This window comes from Hydra viridissima, unplaced genomic scaffold, assembly GCF_058129835.1.
Source record: "Hydra viridissima isolate aposymbiotic clone 2 unplaced genomic scaffold, HvirCarnegie_v1 scaffold_12, whole genome shotgun sequence".
In the NCBI taxonomy this organism is placed as follows: Eukaryota; Metazoa; Cnidaria; class Hydrozoa; order Anthoathecata; family Hydridae; genus Hydra; species Hydra viridissima.
The window spans coordinates 2,324,811-2,345,627 of NW_028324311.1; the positions used below are offsets into that span (position 1 = coordinate 2,324,811).

The 20,817-nt window shown below is 29.7% G+C and overlaps 1 long non-coding RNA gene across 2 annotated transcripts; it reads right to left on the bottom strand.

Moving 5' to 3' along the window:
• Window positions 1-170: 170 nt before the first annotated feature.
• LOC149880722 (uncharacterized) lies at window positions 171-7,086 on the bottom strand. 2 transcript variants are annotated; one of them, XR_016445406.1, is made up of 3 exons: window positions 6,449-7,086; window positions 4,762-4,905; window positions 171-4,592 (listed from the first exon to the last, which is right to left on the bottom strand). It is a non-coding gene; the product is annotated as an uncharacterized LOC149880722 (long non-coding RNA). The 2 variants fall into 2 exon arrangements; XR_016445407.1 differs by lacking the exons at window positions 171-4,592; window positions 4,762-4,905 and adding an exon at window positions 5,043-5,563.
• Between the last annotated feature and the right edge of the window lie 13,731 nt (window positions 7,087-20,817).

Sequence of the window (20,817 nt, forward strand, 5' to 3'; positions counted from 1 at the left end):
TCCTATTCGAAAATCGATTCGTTTGTTGTCGTCGTTAAGATCCTTATAAGGAAAGCTTTTTTGTATTTGTTAAAATTTGTTTCGCATTATATAATCTTGTTTTCTTTGAAGATCCGTTGCTTGCCGTTTCCGTTTATCTTCAAATCTATCTTTTTTATTCTTTTCAATGGTTTATTTTTCTTTGTTTATTGTGTGTTTCAATCATCAAAAAAGAAAAAAGTATCATTGCAAAAGCAAAATGGCAACCGACAAAACCTTCAATGATTCTTTTCTTTCGCAACCACGGTCGTTTAAACTCTGTTAATGAACGACAAGCTATTGTGCGCAAAAGCAGTAGGATTATTAAAATTTTAGAACTTCTTAAATGACTACGCACCTTCGTTACAAAATAAACTTTTATTTAATGACCAAATTTTTATTACTTATCGCGTTTTTTAAATCTGCCTTCGTTGGTAACCAGCTTTTAGGCTGTTTGTAGTGCATCAGTAACTTAATTTTGTTAGGAAGGAAGTAAAATTAAAGGGGAATATTATTTTATGATTGAAGAGGATCTAACTAAAAAAAACTTTTACCTTGATTTGTTTACAAATTAGGATGTCTTCTTACTTTTTTTTTAAGCGGTAAAGCTTAAAGTATTTCTACTTTTATTTATATGAATCTTTTAACTTTTTATTACTTATAAAAAATCTTAGCATTAAATTTTTGTTGATGTTCGAAATTTACATCTAACCATTGTCCTAAATTGATAACATTTTATTGATATCGTTTGTGAGGCATTAATATAAACACTCCGTAATGCATGTGGAGGCAAGTTTGATGGTTATTTTAAAAAACTATCCAAAACTTTTTATTATTTTTAGATGAAAATCCATCATAAAAAGTTGAATCTTATTTACAAGATCTGTGGATATTTGGTTGGAAAAAAAAGTATCCTATTGGAATAATTTAAGAAAATAAAAATGAAAAGGTATTCCATGTCATGTGTTCAGATTTAGAGAATGTTCAACCATCTAAAATTTGTCAAAAACGTAATGATATTATAAAGAATGTGATCAAAAAAATTAAACCAACAATACTTCTTTTAAATATGAACTGGAAAACTCATTGTGATGATCGCTATTGTTGTCAGCTTGTAGAAAAACTCAGTAAAAGTTTATATGCTACTTAATCACTGAAACAAAATAAAAAGTTTATTGTTCGCCCAGGTATTAGTACAAAAGTGTGGTCATTTTTCATAATTGCTATTATTAAAAAAAGCATTGTGACAGCGCATGACTCGGAAATAGATATTGAAATAAAAAGAATTAAAAAATGAATTCAATCCTCATTTACAGCTTTGCCAGGGTAATTTATGTGGTAAAATACAAAAATAACCAGCTACTCTAAAAAAATGTGAACACTTATTTTGCTTTTTCTGTCTCGTGGAGAATATAAAGGTTAACCAACTCAATGAAATACTATGTCCAAAATGTGAAGAGCTTAATTTACCTGAAAATTTGATTTCCAGTATTAAAACTCTCTTTTAATTATGTTTACTGATGCATGTATACGCAAAAAAAAGTTTAATTCTATCAAAAAATATGATTTAACTCAATCAAAAGAATATATAATAAAAGAATTTATTTATTAATCATAAGTGCATTTACCTTCATCATCATCAACATTATAATCATCATTTATTTCACAACAGCCTTTCTAATTTTAATTGAGGCTTTTAATATGCATTTATTGTCAATAAAATGACTGTTTAATCGAATTATACGTAGTTATTTCTCAATAACTGTCTCAAAACTACCTAACTAAAAACTAAGATTGCTGTGGCAAAGGCATAATTTTGACGAGGGAAACACACACATAGCCTTGTCAAAACCAGATAAAGAGAAAAAAAAATTTTTTTTGTCTCAGTTTGATATTACTTTATATTCTCAATTGACTTTAGTATATATTTCGATGAATTGGCAATTGGTTTGCTTAAGCAGAGGCTTAAACAAACAAATAAATAATGAAACAAATAAAAATATAATGACACAAATATAATGAAAACAATGTAATGAAACAAATTTTTTATTTGTTTAGTTTAAAATTCAATTTAATGGCTGAAAAATTCAGTAATTACTATAAGATTTTTTTTTAAAATATCAAGTAAAAATATAAGGTTATGCAATCTCAATATTTTTTACTTAAATGAACTTTTGTCATTCATTAAGAAATAAATTTTATCTGAAAATGTTGAGCAACCTTTTTAAAAATATCTACCAATAACACAGCATATTTTCACTAATGCAACAAGATTTGACTAATTAAATTTTTTTTTTGCGTATACATGCGTAAAAAATATCAAGTTTTAAAAATAAATTTACTTTTATTTTGAATATTTTTCATTTGAAAAAACATTATTAAGGAAAGAAACATCCTTAACTAGATTAAAAAAATGTTAGCATTTTACGTTAGAATTGTATTTAATAGTTGTCAATTAATCAATTGCCTCAATATCAAATCGATTTTTGTTACCATCCCAGAACTAATTAACTATCGAAAACAATCTCTCAATTTCTTCTGATGAGCCAGCCAAACAAAATACAAAGTCTGCTAATTTTGTTAAAGGTGTTGAATTTTCTCTAAAATTTATGAAAATATTAACCCAAATGCTTTCTGGTGAAGGTTTTTAAGTTTACTAGATTGATAAATTTTGTATAACATAATCACGCATTAAGCTATTTTCATCAAATAGCAAATCAACTTTAGTAATATTATTAAACTTCTTCCCATATCTTTTCTTAGCAATGAACCATTGAAATTGTTAAACTGATTTGATATAAATAACATCCAAAATTTATTTTCACTGCTGTCATAACAAGATTTGATAACTGGTGTACACTTTGTTAACGATGTAAAGTAATCCTTCGAAGGATTGTAAGACTCAATTAAATGGAAAATTGCAGTTTGAAGTGATAAAAAGGGGGTGCTTCAATGGTTTGACTATGGTTTATAATATGAATGAACTTCATCACAAAACTGTTGGAATTTTTCTGTTCTCTCTGTCTAAATATTAAAATGATTATAAATTTTAACAACAATTGCTTCAAAATCAATATCAAGCGTATCACATCCTGCATTTGAAGCATTATGCGCTATATGAGCCGTACATCCATTTCCAATAACTTTTCTTTTTAAATTGTTTTGAAGCTTACGCCAGACATTATTGACACCATTTAGATTGACTCTACCAAAATTCAAATTTGCATTGTCTGCTGTGAATGCAACTACTTTTTCCTTTAAATTTTGTTTTTTAATTAGTTCTAAAATTAAATTAGAAATGGTTATAGACTGTTCATTTGAAATTGTTTGGGGAGAAACTTTTTTGTTAAAAACACCAATGGCTGGAATTAAAGAAACTTGCAATTACAGGCAATATTTTGATGCTCTTATGAATGGAAGTATCTATTACAAGAGCTATAAAGTTAGCCTTTTCTAGTTCAATTTTTGTTGTCACATCACTAAACGGTGCAATTACTTGTGTTATGACAACAGCTTTAGTTTTTCAAAGTGTAAGCTTTTTTTCAAAAGAATTTCGTACTAATTCTGAAGTACAATCATTAGAACGTGTGATACGCAAAGTGTGCTTCTTTAGCAGCAATTTTAAGATCATTATTTGATGCATCTTTTTTTTTTGAAGTGTTCATTTACTTTCCTGTTTGATGATCCAGCAGCAATTGACGACTTATACTTTTTAGTATCAATATGTTGAACAATATCACTTCGACCTCCAAATTTAACGAAAAACTCTGCGAAACATAAATTACAATATGCTTTACAGTCGTTTCCAACCACTTTTTTAATAAATTCAAATTTAGTTGTATTTTTTTTACTTACTCTTATTTGTATATTTTTTACTTACTCTTATTTAATATAACTAGTTTAATATATCAATCTTATTTAGGAATCAAAGATATAAATTTAAATATGAAAATAAATAATTTCTAGTCACTTTAAAAAACTTTCAACACAGGGTAAGATAATACGACGAAAGTCGAAATTCAAAAGATATTCGACTGCATCATAAATTGCAAACTTGTTTTTAAAAAAAACGTTTAAACTTTCATCATAGATTAAAAAGTGAAATTTGTACTAAATAAATAAAAAATGCGTGACAAATGAGGTTAAATATATGTAACAGGACATTTTGTAAAAATATAGCACTGTCCCGGCTAAATTATTTGCCACCCTAAGTAAAGATAAATTGTTTTGCTTAGATAGTTTTGGAAATCAAAGTTCTGAAGAATGAATTCCTCTTTTCTTTTTGGATTTCGGAGTAGTTTTTGAAAACGCGAGTTTTATTACTACAAACTCCACATTTTTTTGTTGTAGTTGAGTGTCAACTCACTCAACTACAACAAAACTAATGCCACCATGCAACGATTGAAAATAAAAACACGCAATTTTATTATTTTTTGCAGTTCATCAAATATTATTTGATAGAAAATAACATCCAAAATATCACCATTACTTACAACGATTTACCTTTTCAAGATCGCAATACCATTTTGTGTGAAGGAAAGTGCGCTTGTTTTACTTCGCTTTTTTTTCAATTTCTTGGAAAAATATAAAAAGAAAATCGACTTTAAATCCTACATCAAACAAATTCTCGCTTCTCGCTTTCAAGAAAACAATGCTCGCGATCAAATTATCATACTTCAATTTAAGGATTTTATCAGATTCGATTTTTATCGTTACAATAATTACACTGCAAGATTTTGTTACCTTTTTCTATTTCTTCAATGATCTTTCGATAACGCTTCAACGTTTTCTTGTGTTCATTCTCCATTTTGAGGAATGTTTCGATTCTTTTGTCGATCATTTTCAAATACTGTCTTCGTGATTCGCCATGTTTATTGTTATGTTTATCTAAAAAAATAATAATAATAATAATAATAACATCATCTTTTATTAACAATATCCAGATTACAACTATCAACATTACATCAAAACCAAACACGTTTTTGCATTCGTAATAATTGTCTTAGCATTTTTTTTCTACACCATTTGGCATTCACCAACGTTGAAATTTTTTTCTAAACAATAATAATTACAAGCATTTTTCGTACACGAATCGAAGATCTCAACCACAGTTTTCGCATAGACTTATTTTTTTCGAACGTTTCCAATCAGATTCAACAGCTAAAAGATTTTGTTTCGATAAAATAAACGTTTTTCCAAAAAAAAAACAAGAAAATTAAAAGAATTTTCTTAAGAATTTTTAAATATTTAATCTTTTTTGAGAGATATTTCCACGATAACTCTTTTCTTTCTCTTCTTTTTTCCACGTTTCGCAATTTCCGAGAAATTCGCTTAAAGCATTCAAATACATTTGGAATTCACCTTTTGTTTCTTTTAAAACACTCTCTTTCTTTGAATGTTTCTTCGACTTCTATAAAAAATAAATCATATTTCTATCTCAATTCCTCAACAGATTTTTCTTTTTCCGAATGTTATTCCTCGTTATATTCTTCTTCTTTAAAATCGTTACCGTCTTCTTGCACCTTTTGTTTTTTTTGTTTGTTTGCTTGTTAGTAATTAAAAAATTTAAAAACTTTTTTGAATAAAAAAAGTATACTTTAGATCAAATAACATTAAGTTCAAACAATTACATGCTAAATAATAGTTTTGAGGAGTGGTATAAAAAAACAGTATATAGTGAAAATTATAACACCAGTATATAACAAAAGTAAAACAATTTATAAAATAAACACATAAATTTAAAATCAGTTATAAAAAAAATAAAAAAAAAAACAAAACAATTAAAAAATATGTTTCTAAATTCTTCCACATAATGTTGAGAGTAATTCTTTCCACTATTAAATTTCATGAGAAAAATATTATCAGAACTTTAATCATTTAAATTTGAGTAAAACTGTAGATAATGATAAACCTGCTTTGTTTTTTTTTTTTTTTTTTATTATTTGTTTTGAAAAAGGTTTTTGATTAGGAGTCTTCACAGTTTAACACTGTCTTTAAAATACAGAATCAATGTCGAACAGAAACAGAACTAATAACGGGTTGTTACTTTAAAAAAATTAAGTTTGCTGAGAATAAAAATTATAATCGTGAATAAAAAAATATTGGTAAGCAATTACATTAGACAGCCATTAACTTAAGAAGACAAATTGATATTTATCTAATTTAAATGCTTATCATCTTCTTTTCTTGATGATTATTCAATCTAAGAAGAAATACTGAATTTTAACTTATTATCTTCAAGGTGTTAGTTCCACAGACAAGTTTAACAATTATCTAACTAAATTAACAATTGTTGAACTTCTTAGGTTAGGGTTAAGATTAAGGTAAGAAGATTGGATAATCTGTTATAATAAGTTTAAAACTTTATAATAAGTAACTTTTAATAAGTAACTTTTTTTAAATCGTTATAATAAGTTTAAAACTTTTATACCTTTTAATCTTTCATGACTTGTCGCCATTGTTTGAATTTTTATTCTTTAATGGCAGATGATTTTCTTTTTGCACGCTTTTAGTTTGTTCTTCGTCAGTAACACTTTCTCTGCAGTATACCTGTTACATATTTTGCCAGCTTTTTGTTTGGTCCTTACTAACATCGCTTTCTTTGCATATTCACCAGTTCTTTGTTTTGTGCGCTTTTTTGTTTGTTCCTTATTAACAAGTCTTTCTTGATATGCACGCTTTTTGTATGCTCCTTGTCAACAACGCTTTCTTTGTAAAATCACTTGATCTTTGTTCCCCCCTTTTTTTTATTTATTCTTTGCTAAATAACATATCTATTATTGATTCACCTTTTTCTTTGTTTGATTTTATATTTTATCTATTTTTTGTTTAACCATCAGTTTTCTGTTTTCTTTCACATTGAATCATGAGTTACGACGTTTATTCGAATTACGCTCCTCTTTTGGAAAAACTCATCAAAGAAATGGGTGAAGAAAATCCGACTTTAAATAAAATCATAAAGATTAATTTCGATTCTTAGAGAAAAATCGAAAACTTCGAAAGAGAATATTCTCTACTCACAAAAAACGAGACAATTTCTCAATGAGCAAAGAATAAACTGTAACAATTAACAAAAGAAATCGAAAAAATGAATGAAATGACAAAAAGCGGTTAGAATGATGAAAATATTGAAATTAAGATTTTGCAAAAAGAACAGGTTTTTCGTGATTTTATTTCTCAATTAACGTACGGCATTTTTTAAAATCATAAACAAACCTTGTTCGATTTCGTTTAAATTCCTCGATGATGACATTTTCACTTCTAAGAACACCTGAAGGAAAACCAGCATAAGTAAAAAAGAGAAAATAAAAACGAAACAAACACGAAAGCGTTAAAATTTGTGCCGATCAAGAACGCACATTCGATAAAATGATTCCTTTACACCATTCTTTTTTGTTATTTTACCACGGTTGTTTTCTAATAATTAAGTCATATATTTTTTTGTTTCAATCACCGTCATTTTTGTTTTATTAAAACAAAGTCGTTTCTGATTGGTGGGTTTTGTATACTTAGCTTACCCTCGGTTTTAATTCGCTAAGTTTGCACAGTTGTTGTTCGTACATAAAGCATATATTTTTCTTTTTCACCCTCATTTTTTTTGTTTTATTTACACAAACTCGAACGAAATCATGCGATGTCATGAAGAGTTTGTGAAGTTGTGCAAACGCAGCTGAGCAAAACCAACCAATCAGAAAGTTGGGCGGATAGAATTACAGAAATGGACTCTCTAATAGCATCTATCTATCTATCTATCTATCTATCTATCTATCTATCTATCTATCTATCTATCTATCTATCTATCTATCTATCTATATATATAAACATATATATATATATATATATATGTAAGTATTCAAAATTTGAATAATAAATAATGTGGTTTGTTATAAATCATTATATTATATACTAATTCATAACATGTTATGAACTCATGATATATACTCAAAAAATTAGATAACTTTCTTGTCGGACTTTTTTAGTCACCGCTTTATTTTTAACTTTTAGAAAAATTCCGCGGGATCTGAACGGCACAATTTTACGTCACCCTCAGATAAACGACACAAACCCGAAGTTTACTGAGACTGGCCTTAAACTACTTGAGTAAGTAAATTAATAAAACGTCAAAAAGTAGCAATATTACTTTCATTTCGAGATGTTAACTATACTTATTGTGAGGAGGGGGAAAAGTTAAAAACAGGAAGTAAGAAGAAACGCACAATCAAAGTCTTATTCATCCTATTTAGTAAAAAGGTTATGAGATGATAAAACATAATGAAAAAAAAATTAAAAATAGTGATTAGGAGAAGTCGGTTTATTCACCAAAATAAAAGGTAAGTAGATATATCAACAAAACAAATGGTAGAGAACTATATAAACTCAATAATAGAGTTATAAAGAACTTTTTCTTGAGTAGCCGAAAAGGAAGAAGAAAACAGACTACTTCATGAATAAACGAAACCAAAGTGAGAAGACGGAAGTTTAAAGTTTTTTATGATTGATATGATGGGAGAGTTTCTTTATGATTGATATAATTGGAGAGTTTTTAAAAAATTGGCATGATTAGAGAATTTTTTATGATTAAAGGATTGAGGAATCTTTAATGTGATCGAAGAAATAAAATAGAAACTGTTGATAAAACACAAGTCAGAAGAAAGAAAAGAAAGTCGGAACAAAAGATAATCCAAGAAATATAAGCAGAAGTTTTATTATTTCTAATAAAGAAAAAGAAGAAAAATTATTTGTTTAAAGCTTATAATTTAATGAATAAGTATATTGTATATATTGTAATATAGAATACACTGAAGACGGTTAACCTTAACCATTTAGCTATTAAATCTTGCCCTATCCTAATGAAACTATACCCAATTTTTGCCTTTTCCTAACAAAAATATCCCCAAACTTTGCCTTTTCTTTACGAAACTATTCCCAAACTTTACCTTCTCATAATGAAGCTATACCAAGACTATTAACCTCAACCCTTATCTCCACAAACTTTTCCTTCAACAAACCAAAGGCCTTACTTATTTTACCCATCTATAACCTTAAAGAAAAAGAAAACAAAATTTTATAAGAAAGACAGCCCTCACATAATTCATAGTTATTTTTTAAAAACTTTAATAAATAATATAAAGTGTAAAAATAATATTGGAACGTCTTCATTTATTAACTTTGAATTAAGTAGCGCAGCAATATTGTCTTATAATCAAGTTTGGGTAACAAGTTTGCACAAACAAATGCCAATGTTTGGAAGTGTATTTAAACTTCAAAGCATTTGTTTTTGAGATTTTTGTAGAAACAATTATAGTTTTTTTAAGCACGTAAAGATTATCACTACAAACTAATTGAAAGCTATTTACCCTTGTTTGGTAGTACCACCTCAACAGCTTTTTAGGTACCATTGGGTGTTGGTACCAGCATGGAAACGACGTAAGCTCAGCCATAAAAGAATAATAAAAATCTTTACAATAACTCCGACTCAAACTGTTATTTTTAAAATTAAAAAGTGGGGGAAGGCGTGTTTGATCAAAAACGTTAGTACTATTTTAGGGATGAGGGTTCTTAAAAGTGCGTTGCGTTAGTACTATTTAAGGGATGAGGGTTCTTAAAATTGCAACATAAGGAAGGAGAGGAGGAGGGGGTGAGAGGAAGGGGGAGTCAAATTGTAAAACTATTTTTGTACAACCTTTTGGTGTCTGTTTTTCTGATCAATTGTTTGCACGTGGCTGAAAAACTGTTTATAATAAATAAAATTGAATAAAAAATTTAATCAAAAAAGTCTGTTTTTTCTGTGTATGCTTCATTTAAATCTGATATTCCTACAAGTATAGAAACAAAACTAGTACAGTTTTTTGGAAAAGCCATGTTTTATTTTTTTATATATATTATTTAAAAATATAAATACCATGTTAGCTACCAGCAGTTTTTATGCTAAAGCTCATCAACATCACATTCATCAAGAGAGCATAAATTTAATCTAAATAACTTATCACTTACAAACATTTGTGAAACTCTGTTGGAAGAAGCTAATAGTATCAATGCAGCTGAAAGTTAAATGATCGAAGAGAAGAGAATAATTTTAAAACCCTCACATAAAAAGCTTCTTTTCCACTTGAACAAAAATAAACTTCAAAAAAGTTTGTTCCTGACTTATGCATGGTTAAAAGTTTCAATGAGACCATGGGTCCATTTATTATATCTTGTTTAGTTAACTCAAATTATGAATCTTTAAAAATGAACGAGTTGTCTCACATAAAACCTAAAAAAACCTTTCTATCGAATTCAGAAAAATATTATATTTATGTTCCTATCCATGAAATCCTAACAAATTTTTTTCTTCATAAAAGACTACAAGTTCAATGACAAATCCTCTGATAATCCATGACGATTTTGTGTATGGAAAGTTACTTCAGCATAATATATTTTTTTCGAAGCATCCAGAAAGTATAGGAACTGTATTATATTTAGATGAATCCAAGCACGAGGCATTTACCCTTTATTTTTCTATTATAAAATAGCAAAATTAGTGTAGAATTCAGTTAAAGCACCACAATGTTGTTCTGCTATCAACAGCAATATATATCACATAATTCGTTTATGGTGGTACCACCTGACCTTTATATACAGTACTGTGAATAAGTTATAGACCACCTACATTTTTTCAAAAAATCCCGGAGAATTCTGCTCTAATATTTAAGTTTGTAGTTCTATATTATAAACTTATTAAAACACATGAAATATGGAACAATAAAAAAAATACCCAGCAAACCATGATTTTTAGAATCCGTTAGATAATGTGATAAAACATGTTTACAATTTGTAATTGAACATTCGTGTTTCACCAAATATATATGATTATAATCTGTTGTATGTGTCATCAGATAACCATAATCATCGAATGAAACATGCAACAGATTATCTGATGCAACACAAACAAATAATGTTTGATCAATTTAGGTATGAAACAGAATATATATATATATATATATATATATATATATATATATATATATATATATATATATATATATATATATATATATGTATATATATACAGTATTGGACAAAGCATTTGCAACCAACATCGAACAATGCTAAAAAGTGTTCCTAATTTTACATGTCTTAAAAACGAAACGAACTATACTACCACAGCAAACAGTTCAGGAGTCTGGAGTCATAGCATGCCATGACATGAGCAATCAGCTGACAGGCGACAGCACACAGGTAGAATTTCGTTGACAAGTGCCATTTTGCAGCAGACAAAACAAGTGCAACTATTTTGGTTTGTTTCATTTTCTTAAGTCTGGTCCGTGTCAACGTCACGGAAGTTTTTAACAATTAAAGGAAGTATCCAGAAGTTTCCAGAAGCATGCAGAAGCTTCCAGAAGTTTCCAGAAGAAGCATCTGGAAGCATCCAGTAGCATCCAGAAATATTTATTATTTTCATGACTTCAAGTGCAAAAATGGCTCCCGACAGTCTTGGATTGGAACTAAGAAAGAAAACTATTGGCGATTACGTAAGTGAAATGTCACAAAAAAGGCCGGAAAACGCCTCGATTTACGTTACTGCAATAAGATCGTGAAACATGGTGGAGGCAATGTAATGGTCTGGGGGTGTTTTTCTGCTAACGGTCTAGGTCCAATACATCGAAACGATGGAATAATGGACCGTTTCCTGTATAAAAATATCCTGAAAGATGTTATGTTACCTCATGCTGAATGGAATATGCCAATAAAATGGGTTTTTCAGTAAGACAACGATCCGAAACACACTGCAAAAGTAGTCAAGCAGTGGTTTCAAGACAACCACCTATCGGTGATGGATTGGCCGCCTCAATCTCCGGATCTCAACCCCATCGAGAACCTGTGGGAGATTGTAAACCGCAGAATTAATCTTGAAGGTGTTCGTAATAAGGATCAGCTGTGTGAACAAATCCAAAAGGCCTGGGCAGCGATTCCACAAAGTTTCATTAATCACCTGATCAAATCTATGCCTCGAAGATGCAAGGCTGTGATTGACAACAAAGGATTCGCCACGAAATATTGATAGCGAAATACAGCTTTGTCAACATTTTGTCGAGTTGTACTTGTTTTGTCCAGAAGGAAATCAACTTTATTTAATACTTTTGATTAATTTATTAATTTTCGTGTACAAATAATGAACTTTGTGATGAATAAAACTTGAAGAACTTTGTCTCTAAACAGTTACATAGTTATTTCTCTAAATTGAAAAAATGCAGCACTTTTACATAAAGAAACTAAATTAGCATTATTTGGTTGCAAATGTTTTGTCCAATACTGTATATACTGTACACTAAAAATCAAGTTGTTAGATGGGGAATAGCTTACAGTATATCACACTCAGCTTCAAAAATTTATTGCACATATTGAGTCCATTACACTGAAATCTTTCTAATGACTCAAAAATTCTTTTAAGCACTTAGCGAACTGCAGATATTAAGCATATTGCTGCTGGAGAATATTATTACTTTGGGGTGCAGTATTGACTTCGTAATGTTTTTAAATTAAATCAGCCTGATTCTTTAGTTGACTTTTTGCATATTCATATTAATATTGATGGTATGCCGCTGTTTAACAGCACTACCAGAAATGAGTTTTTATACAAGAGAAACTGTAACGAAAATATTTAGTACTTAATGAATGATGAAAGAAAAATTATAGTTTTAATAGTCTAGGTCGAAACATTTTTTTGTAAAATGAAAATTTTTATTACCTCATTTTTCATATACTTTACACAAAGAGAAGTCGATGGTTGTAATTTCTATGATGCTTTTACTCTAATGAGTGTCTAGGACAAATACATTTAATTGACTTGATGTTAAAGTAATTATCATGTACTATCACTTAACATTATTATTATTTGAGCTGAAGAACAAATTTGTGAAAATGGTGATAATTCTAAACATTGTAATAAACCAATTTATTTTTGGCGATTTTATCTAATTCTTCATCCACCGTTTAATTCATGTGAGCAAAAGTTAAGTTTCAGTTTTGATGAATTATAATTCTTACTACTTTATAACTATATTTGCTATTTTAGATTATTTGGAATTTTTTCGGAGACGGAAGTGCTATAACGATCCTAACAGGTTCTGTTACACTTGCGGGAGGTTTATGTTTAAAGGAGATGAGCGTTCCATTACAACTCGAGTTAAGACCCTGTATTATGCTTATTTCAAGGTGAAATTAGGGGATGAGGACAAGTATTTCGCTCCCATAAGATCTGTGTTAAGTGTCTGTCTAACCTGTGCCTGTGGTCTAAAGTTAAATTGAAGAGAATGCCTTTTTCCACACCAATCTTGTGGCGTGACCAAAAAGTTCATGTAACTGATTGCTATTATTGTTTGACATAAAACCTAAAATTTTGATTAAAATTTTAGATTGCTATTATTATAATGAAGATGATGATAATTGGCTGCCTAACGACGAGCCTAATTCTATCAGCCAGAGACAGCTGGACTTGTTTGTTAGGAGACTTGGCCTGTCCAAAGAGGATGCGTATTTGGCTGGTTCAATGCTAAGAGAATTCGGTGTCCTTGCTAAGGAAACGAGAACGTCTGTTTATAAGACAAGAGACGCAGCTTACGTGCCGTTTTTTAAGAGAAGTGAAAACAACAACTTTGTATTTTGTTGTGATTATCCTGGTTTGTTGATGAAGATGGGTATACACAAGTGGAAAATGACTGCTAGTTGTTCATCGATGGCAGCATAAGAAAAGTAAAGGAGGTCTTTTTGCATAATGAGAACGCATATCCAGCCATCCCGATTGCATACTCAATTACAGCAAAAGAATGTTATGTAACTATGAAATCTATTTTTCAGCTTATTCGTTATGACATATTTCAGTGGAGAGTTTGCTCGGATCTGAAAGTTGTAGGTCTGCTGACAGGTAGGCAAGGAGGTTACGTGAAATACACATGCTTTATATGTGTATTTCACGTAACCTCCTTGCCTACCTGTCAGCAGACCTACAACTTTATATTTGTCTTTTTAATTTTATATTTAACATAAGTGAAGATCTAAGATGCGTTGATTTATTCTGTGATTCATTAAATGTTCACAGCAAGAGAACTACACTTGTTTACTTCATGGATTTTCTAATAATTTACAAAAAAAGATATAATTCAATTAAAATCGCTTTTTACAGAGCAAGGACGCTCTTCTATGGAATGTGACAAAGATATGGACGTCATCAATTTTTTTCGGTGTCCTAAACTACGTAATGTTGTGCAATTATAAAAAACATGGTTTAAGAAATCTGATTTTTTTTAAGAAAAGTTATGTTCTTTTTTCTAATTTGACCTTAAAGTTTTTTTAGCTTAAAGTTTTTTTCCCTAATTTCCTAGAAAAAAGTTTGTTTTAACTGAAATTTCAGCATTTAGCCAGCTGCTCATTTGTGATTGCTCGCTCTGTTAACTTAATTGCTATTAACACCATTTGAATAGTTTTATTTCTTTTTATTATAAATTTCTTTTTATTATTATATTGCAATTGTAACATATAGTAACTCTTGGTAAAATATTCTAAAAAGGAAACTTCTATGTAGGAACTTGATTGGTGAGAAAACTTATACATATTTGAATGTAACAACTTTAATATCAAAAAATTTAACTAACAGAAAATATTTTATTTTCTAAGATGTCCGCCGGAAAAAAATAGTTTCTTTGAAACATTTTCTTTCCATGTAATCATTATCAATATTATTACTTGATTTGAAAAAAGTATTGGTGATTAATTTTTAATCTTGTTTTTCCACTTTTAACTTTTTTTTAGTTAACACGTTTTAATCTTTTTTTTAATAAAATAAATTGAATTGGAAATGTCTCTGACCGGAATGCACGCCACTGCATTGTAAAAATTGTAAAGTAAAAAAATTAAAACAAAGATCACCATCAAATAAGTAGCTTTACATGTCAAAAGCATCCTTTTTTTTCAAAAATGTCAAACTGGAGTGTTGTCGTCTCTGGATTGGTGGGGATTAAAAGAAATGTTATCTTTTTTTAAACCAAACAATCGATTAAACTTAATAAAAACTTTAGTTTTTAAAACTAATTCATATATTTTGATTTAACAGTCCCATCTTTGTTTAGCAAATATTTGTCAAGTTGACTGATTCAAAAACTTGGATGAGTCAACTCATTCAAGCTTTTGAATCAGTCATCTTGTCAAACCACGCTGGATGGACAGCTTCTATTTTGAACTTGCATTAGGGAGGTTTGAACTTTGACAATTATTGTTTGAAAGAACAACCAAGATATTCATCATTGTAAATTTGCATTATACTTGTATGATATTAGTGAAAATATTTGTTAACAAATACAGCTACTTCGAAATTATGCAGACCAGATACAGACTTTTTCAAGCATTTATAAAAATGGGCTTTCATTCACAAACTTATAGATATAAAGGAAGTGAACATTTGCCATTTCATGCATTTTGCTGAATTCATTGGAATATTTATTTTTATGTCATTATGTCACTTATTTTTATTCATTTGGCGATGCGGCGCATGAGTTTGGCGGGAATTCGGTCAATCTGTACAGCACTGCGGTGGCTAATGTTTCTTTTTTATATCTCAGCAATGGGCATGTTTTTACGTAAAGAGCTAAATGCCACTGTCTCTTCGCAGCATTATAATTTGTTTTTCTTGCAAAAATAAGCTTTTTGCAGATTGAGAAACTTGATAAACTCCTTAAGTGTTCTTCAGGCGCGAGAGCAACACTTATGACACCACTGTTACCTTATTTAATGGACACTTTTATGCTCACTGTTTTAACTACAGTAGATTTAGAAAGTTTATAAATTTATGCTTTATTAATATCACATAAAGATCTTAACATATGTTCGTATTTAATTTAAAAGTCAACAAAGTTCTTATTCATTTACCGGTAACCCTGTATAAACAGTTAAGCGAAATAAAAAAAGGCATTTACCATAACTTTCATTTGTTTGAAAAAGCTGTTTTAACACTTATTTTTGAAATATTTACTAAAATTATTAGTTTGTAAGCAAATAAAAAAAACAATAAATCAATTTTCGAAATTGTAAAAGAGTTGCATAAATACATAAATTTTTCTCCAAAATCTACAGAAAAATTTATGTATTTATGCAACTTTTAAATTAAATTTCTTCTCGTTAAGGAATTTAATGGTCTTATCAGCCTTATGCTTGGGGTCTTTATCTTGCATGAACATCGTTTTATGTACAGTTCTGCCCCATTATCGAAGGGACTTGAAATATCCAACCTTAAGGATGTTGATATTGTCATCAGCGTTCATTTTTTAATTAATTTTTACCAATTCACCGACTCCACGAGCGCAGAAACATCCCCAAAACAAGAATTTTCCTCCGCCATAATTGACGGTTGGTGTAAAATCTCGAGCACTTATTGGTGAATTAGGTTTTCTCCAAGTATATCTTATACCATCTGATCCAAACATATTAGTTTTACTTTCATCTGTCCAAATCCAATCATAAAAGTCATCAAAAGTCATGTGTGCATGAAGTTTAGCATAACTTAAACGAGCTTGGCGGTGACTAGAAACTAACAATGGCTTCTTGATCTTTTTTCTGGATCGAAAACAAATTCTTTTGAGCTCTCTATTGACTGTCCGCACTAAAGCATGAGTCCCATAGCTGTTTTTCATTAAATTAGTAACTTAGTAACATCCTTTGCAGTGTTAGACTCTCCAGAAGCAATTAAAAGTGCTATTGTTCTCTGGTCTCTTGGTGTAAAAGTTTTCTTTCGACCACTTTTAGGCTTATTTACTTCTAAATTATTGCGCAACTTGATTTTATATATGAGATTATGAGAGTTTCATAACTCAGCAGCGACTTCACGATAAGATTGTCCTTATTTAAGCCTTTCTACAATATTTTTTTCTAATTCAAGATTTATTTTCCTCATGATGATAATAACAATACTTTTTTTTATGTTTTGTAAACAAAATCAAACTTTAAATGACATTTAAACGTTAAAAATCTGTAAAAAGTTGATAACTCAATCATTTTAGTCATAAGACTATTAATTTATGTTGTATGTGTAATTAACTGTGGAAAAAATATGTTAATTGCTTTCATTCGCGACAAAACTGTCACCATAAGTAGGGAGCTTAGGCAATATTTATAGCCAATGTAAATCTTTTTTATTTAGAATGCATTGGATTCATTAATATATTTAATTTTCAAAATGGTTTCAACTACTTCTGTTGCTTATTTAGTTCCAAAGATATTCGTGTTTTAATATTTTCAATTCATATACATTTTATGAAATATTTCCGTAAAGTTTCTCGTTAAACTTATGGCACTGAAAAAAAAAAACTTTATCTTTTTTTTTTCTTGCGTAAAAAGTTGCGTTAACAATAAAATATCTAAAGACGGGGGAAATTTATAAAATTTCCACTTAGAAAACAAAAAACCCACCCTATTAGACTACCAAAAACAACAAAAAAAAACAAACTGATTGACATAATAAATAAATAGTTGCAGAATCTATTTTTATGTGGGGACGAAAGAATTAGCTTAATTTACTTGTAAATAAACAAAACTGAAACATTTAAAGTTAAATAACTTTATTAATTCTAAAGCAAAACAACGTCCCCAAAAAAATTATTGTAGTGCAACCTTTTCTAAAAAAAATAACATCTGTATATATACATATATACATATATGTATATATACATATATACTATTATATATATATGTATATTTACATATATACTGTATATATGTATATATACATATATACTATTATATATATATGTATATATACATATATACTGTATATATGTATATATACATATATACTATTTATTTTCATGGGTGGGTTTTCATTCTTCTACACCTACATAAAATCATTTGTTGCGTTTTTTGGACGAAGTTTTTCAAAAACGTTCGGTATATATTTTTCCGCGATAAAATGTCACGTGACAAAATTCCCTACTATAAGCTTTTCACATAAAAATTTAGAAAGAAATTTAAAATCTTCTAAATTTAACAAAAAGCAATATTTTTTGTAAGCTAAGTCTTAAATTTAATTTATAAAACTAAAACTTCATTTTTTCTTCACAGCGTTTCTATGAAAAAAAAAAAAAAAAAATTTCTTTGTTCAAACATGGTGATGATTTTGGCACATACTGTATATGTCCTGCGAAGAATATTCCTAGTTGTAAGAAATTACTCATCAGCTTTCCCAGCCACAGGCAGTTGCTGCCGAGGAGGATATCTGCCAGGTTCTTCTAATGGTAAATAGTTAGGTTGATTAGTAAATCTGATTTTTTGTGTGTAATAAACCGTAATAATTTTTCTTAGGGTTGTTGACTTTATTGCTGAAGTCACCATCGTGTAGAAGAATATTAATTCGAGTCAAAACCAATTAAGACAGTTAACATGTTCTCAAACGAGGAGGAAGCGACTTTAATCAACTTTATGGAGGAAATCTACGGACAGACAATCGAAACTGAAACCTGCAATAAACAAGAGACGCAGGAGACATATGACAAAGCCGTAACCTTGAGGAAAACAGCTGCTGTAATGGAGGAACAACTCCAAAAATATTCAGGATTAAACTCGGTTTGTTAAAACCAGCAGCTGAAGCAAATTTAACCGTTGTTTATATCTAAGCATTGCCTGCAGAAGAAACTGTAACGCCTGTAGCTATCCCAACAACAATAGCTCCAAGATATATCCCACCTAACGATAATAGCAAGGCAGCTAAGGTTATATCAGCCATTCCTTTTAGCATGAGCAGCCCATCAGAAATGTTATTTGATCTTGAAGTATTGTAACATCCATTAATGTATTGAAGTAAAATAACATCCATTAATATTACGAGCCACTGCTCGCAAACTAAAACAAATTCAGGCCACAGCTTCAATTGGTGGAAAAACATCAGATCTTGACTGACAAATTATTGTTCTCATTGAAAACTCCAATCCGCACGAGCTGATGGTTTTCATTGCGAAGTCTGAGAATTTAATGTTAGCAGGAATTGTGTCGCTGTTTCCCAGCTTCAAACTGAAGAATCAATCTGTGGAACTAATTTTCCGTTTCAGCAGATCAGGATCCCCGGTCGGCGCGAGCATTTTGTAAGCCAATAATGCTTTGGAGTTGTTTTTGCAATCACTACCTACTGGTTAAAATTTTAATGTATTTAGCTTTTTAATGTATTTAACATTTGATTCTCTGTTTAAAAATAGTGAAAAGTATGATGACTACAAACTATTTGCGGCAAAGAAGAATGTTTCAGAAAAGTCAGCAAATTATGGCGGAACAGATGTATATAAACCATTCTAAGCAATCTTTGCTGAGCCATCCATACCAGCAAATAAATATTATTGATCTTGGAAAAAAAGATATTTATGGAAGAGTATTCTCACTTTGACTTAGGGCGAGCACATCAAGGTATCTGGTCAAAGGAATAGCGAGAGCTGCAGGAGGAACAGCTGTTTTCGCTGCTCTCGGTGAAGATCTGTGACCAAAGATAATGACCCAGTTAAATAGAGCTCTACAGCCTTCAGTTTCTGAAGTGGAAATAATTTGGAATGGAATTTTCGTTAATAAAGTAGAAGAAGCTGAACAACCGGAGATTGAAACACAAAAAAAGCTGCTCGGTAACATGAAGCCAAAGAAAAATTCGCATGTAAAGAAACTGCGTCATCAAGAAGCTCAAGCTTCACGTAAAATCCCTTCAATCTATGGTTGTTCAAGACTGTTGGCGTATCATCTTTTTTCTGACAACGAGACAAATACTACAAAAAGAATTACAATTACAGCAAAAACTCTCGAGTGTCCATTTGTGTTGAACTGCCAATAGAAATATCTTGTTTTGTCGGAGACAACTTTGTTCTCCAACTGACAACAAATAAAAGAATCCAAGATATTGCAGAATCTTTTAGAGAGATAACGGAGTTACGGTAGAGGAAATAAAAAATGGCATAATTCAACTCGGGAACAAATACAAGCTGAGATCCAAACACACGAGCTTCGTTGGTGTAGAAAAAAAATGAGCGAAAAAACTAGTAATGTTTACCAGAAAGATCAACAAACAAGCTCCATTTGGAAATGGTATTAGCTAAATATATCCTATGAGGGTTTAAATAGTATCTTGTCTCCGAATGGATCATTACCAGTGTCTTGTAATCCTACTCATCACAAATGAGCTCTTGAAGGTTCTCCTCACAAAATAACTTCAATAGGTTCATTAGGAAAACCAAGATATCGTTTTTTAGGTACCATGAACTGTTTAGAGGAGAGCAATGTTATAACAGTGCATAAGAGCCCAAAACTATTAATTGAATATTGAATCTTTAACATATGTTTCCTCATGTTTTAAAAAAAAGCTTTTCAGAAAAAATCTGTAAAAATACCTGAGAGTTATGAAGAACAACTCTATGAATGTTTAAAGAAAAGGCCAATGGTTTCATTGCTGAAAATAACAATCTTGTAAGTTGCGCTGTAGAAACTTAAGCAACTTTTAAAAATACAACAATTCTTATAAATATGGATATAGAGCCAGAGTATGGAATGCATTTTCTTCATTCATCTTTAAACATAAGTCTAAGTCTTCCTTGGCAAGTCGTTCCAATAATTATTATAAAACTTTTAGAAAAGACTTGGATTTTCATCACAGAAAGGGAAAATTTTCAGATATTGAAGATTCCTCTTAGAATGCTCTTTTTAAAAACATGGGTGTTGAACCCGTAGTAAGTTTAAAAAAAAAAACCTCAGACCTTGAAGTATCAACTATCAAAACGGATGACCAATATCTACCTAAATCGATTT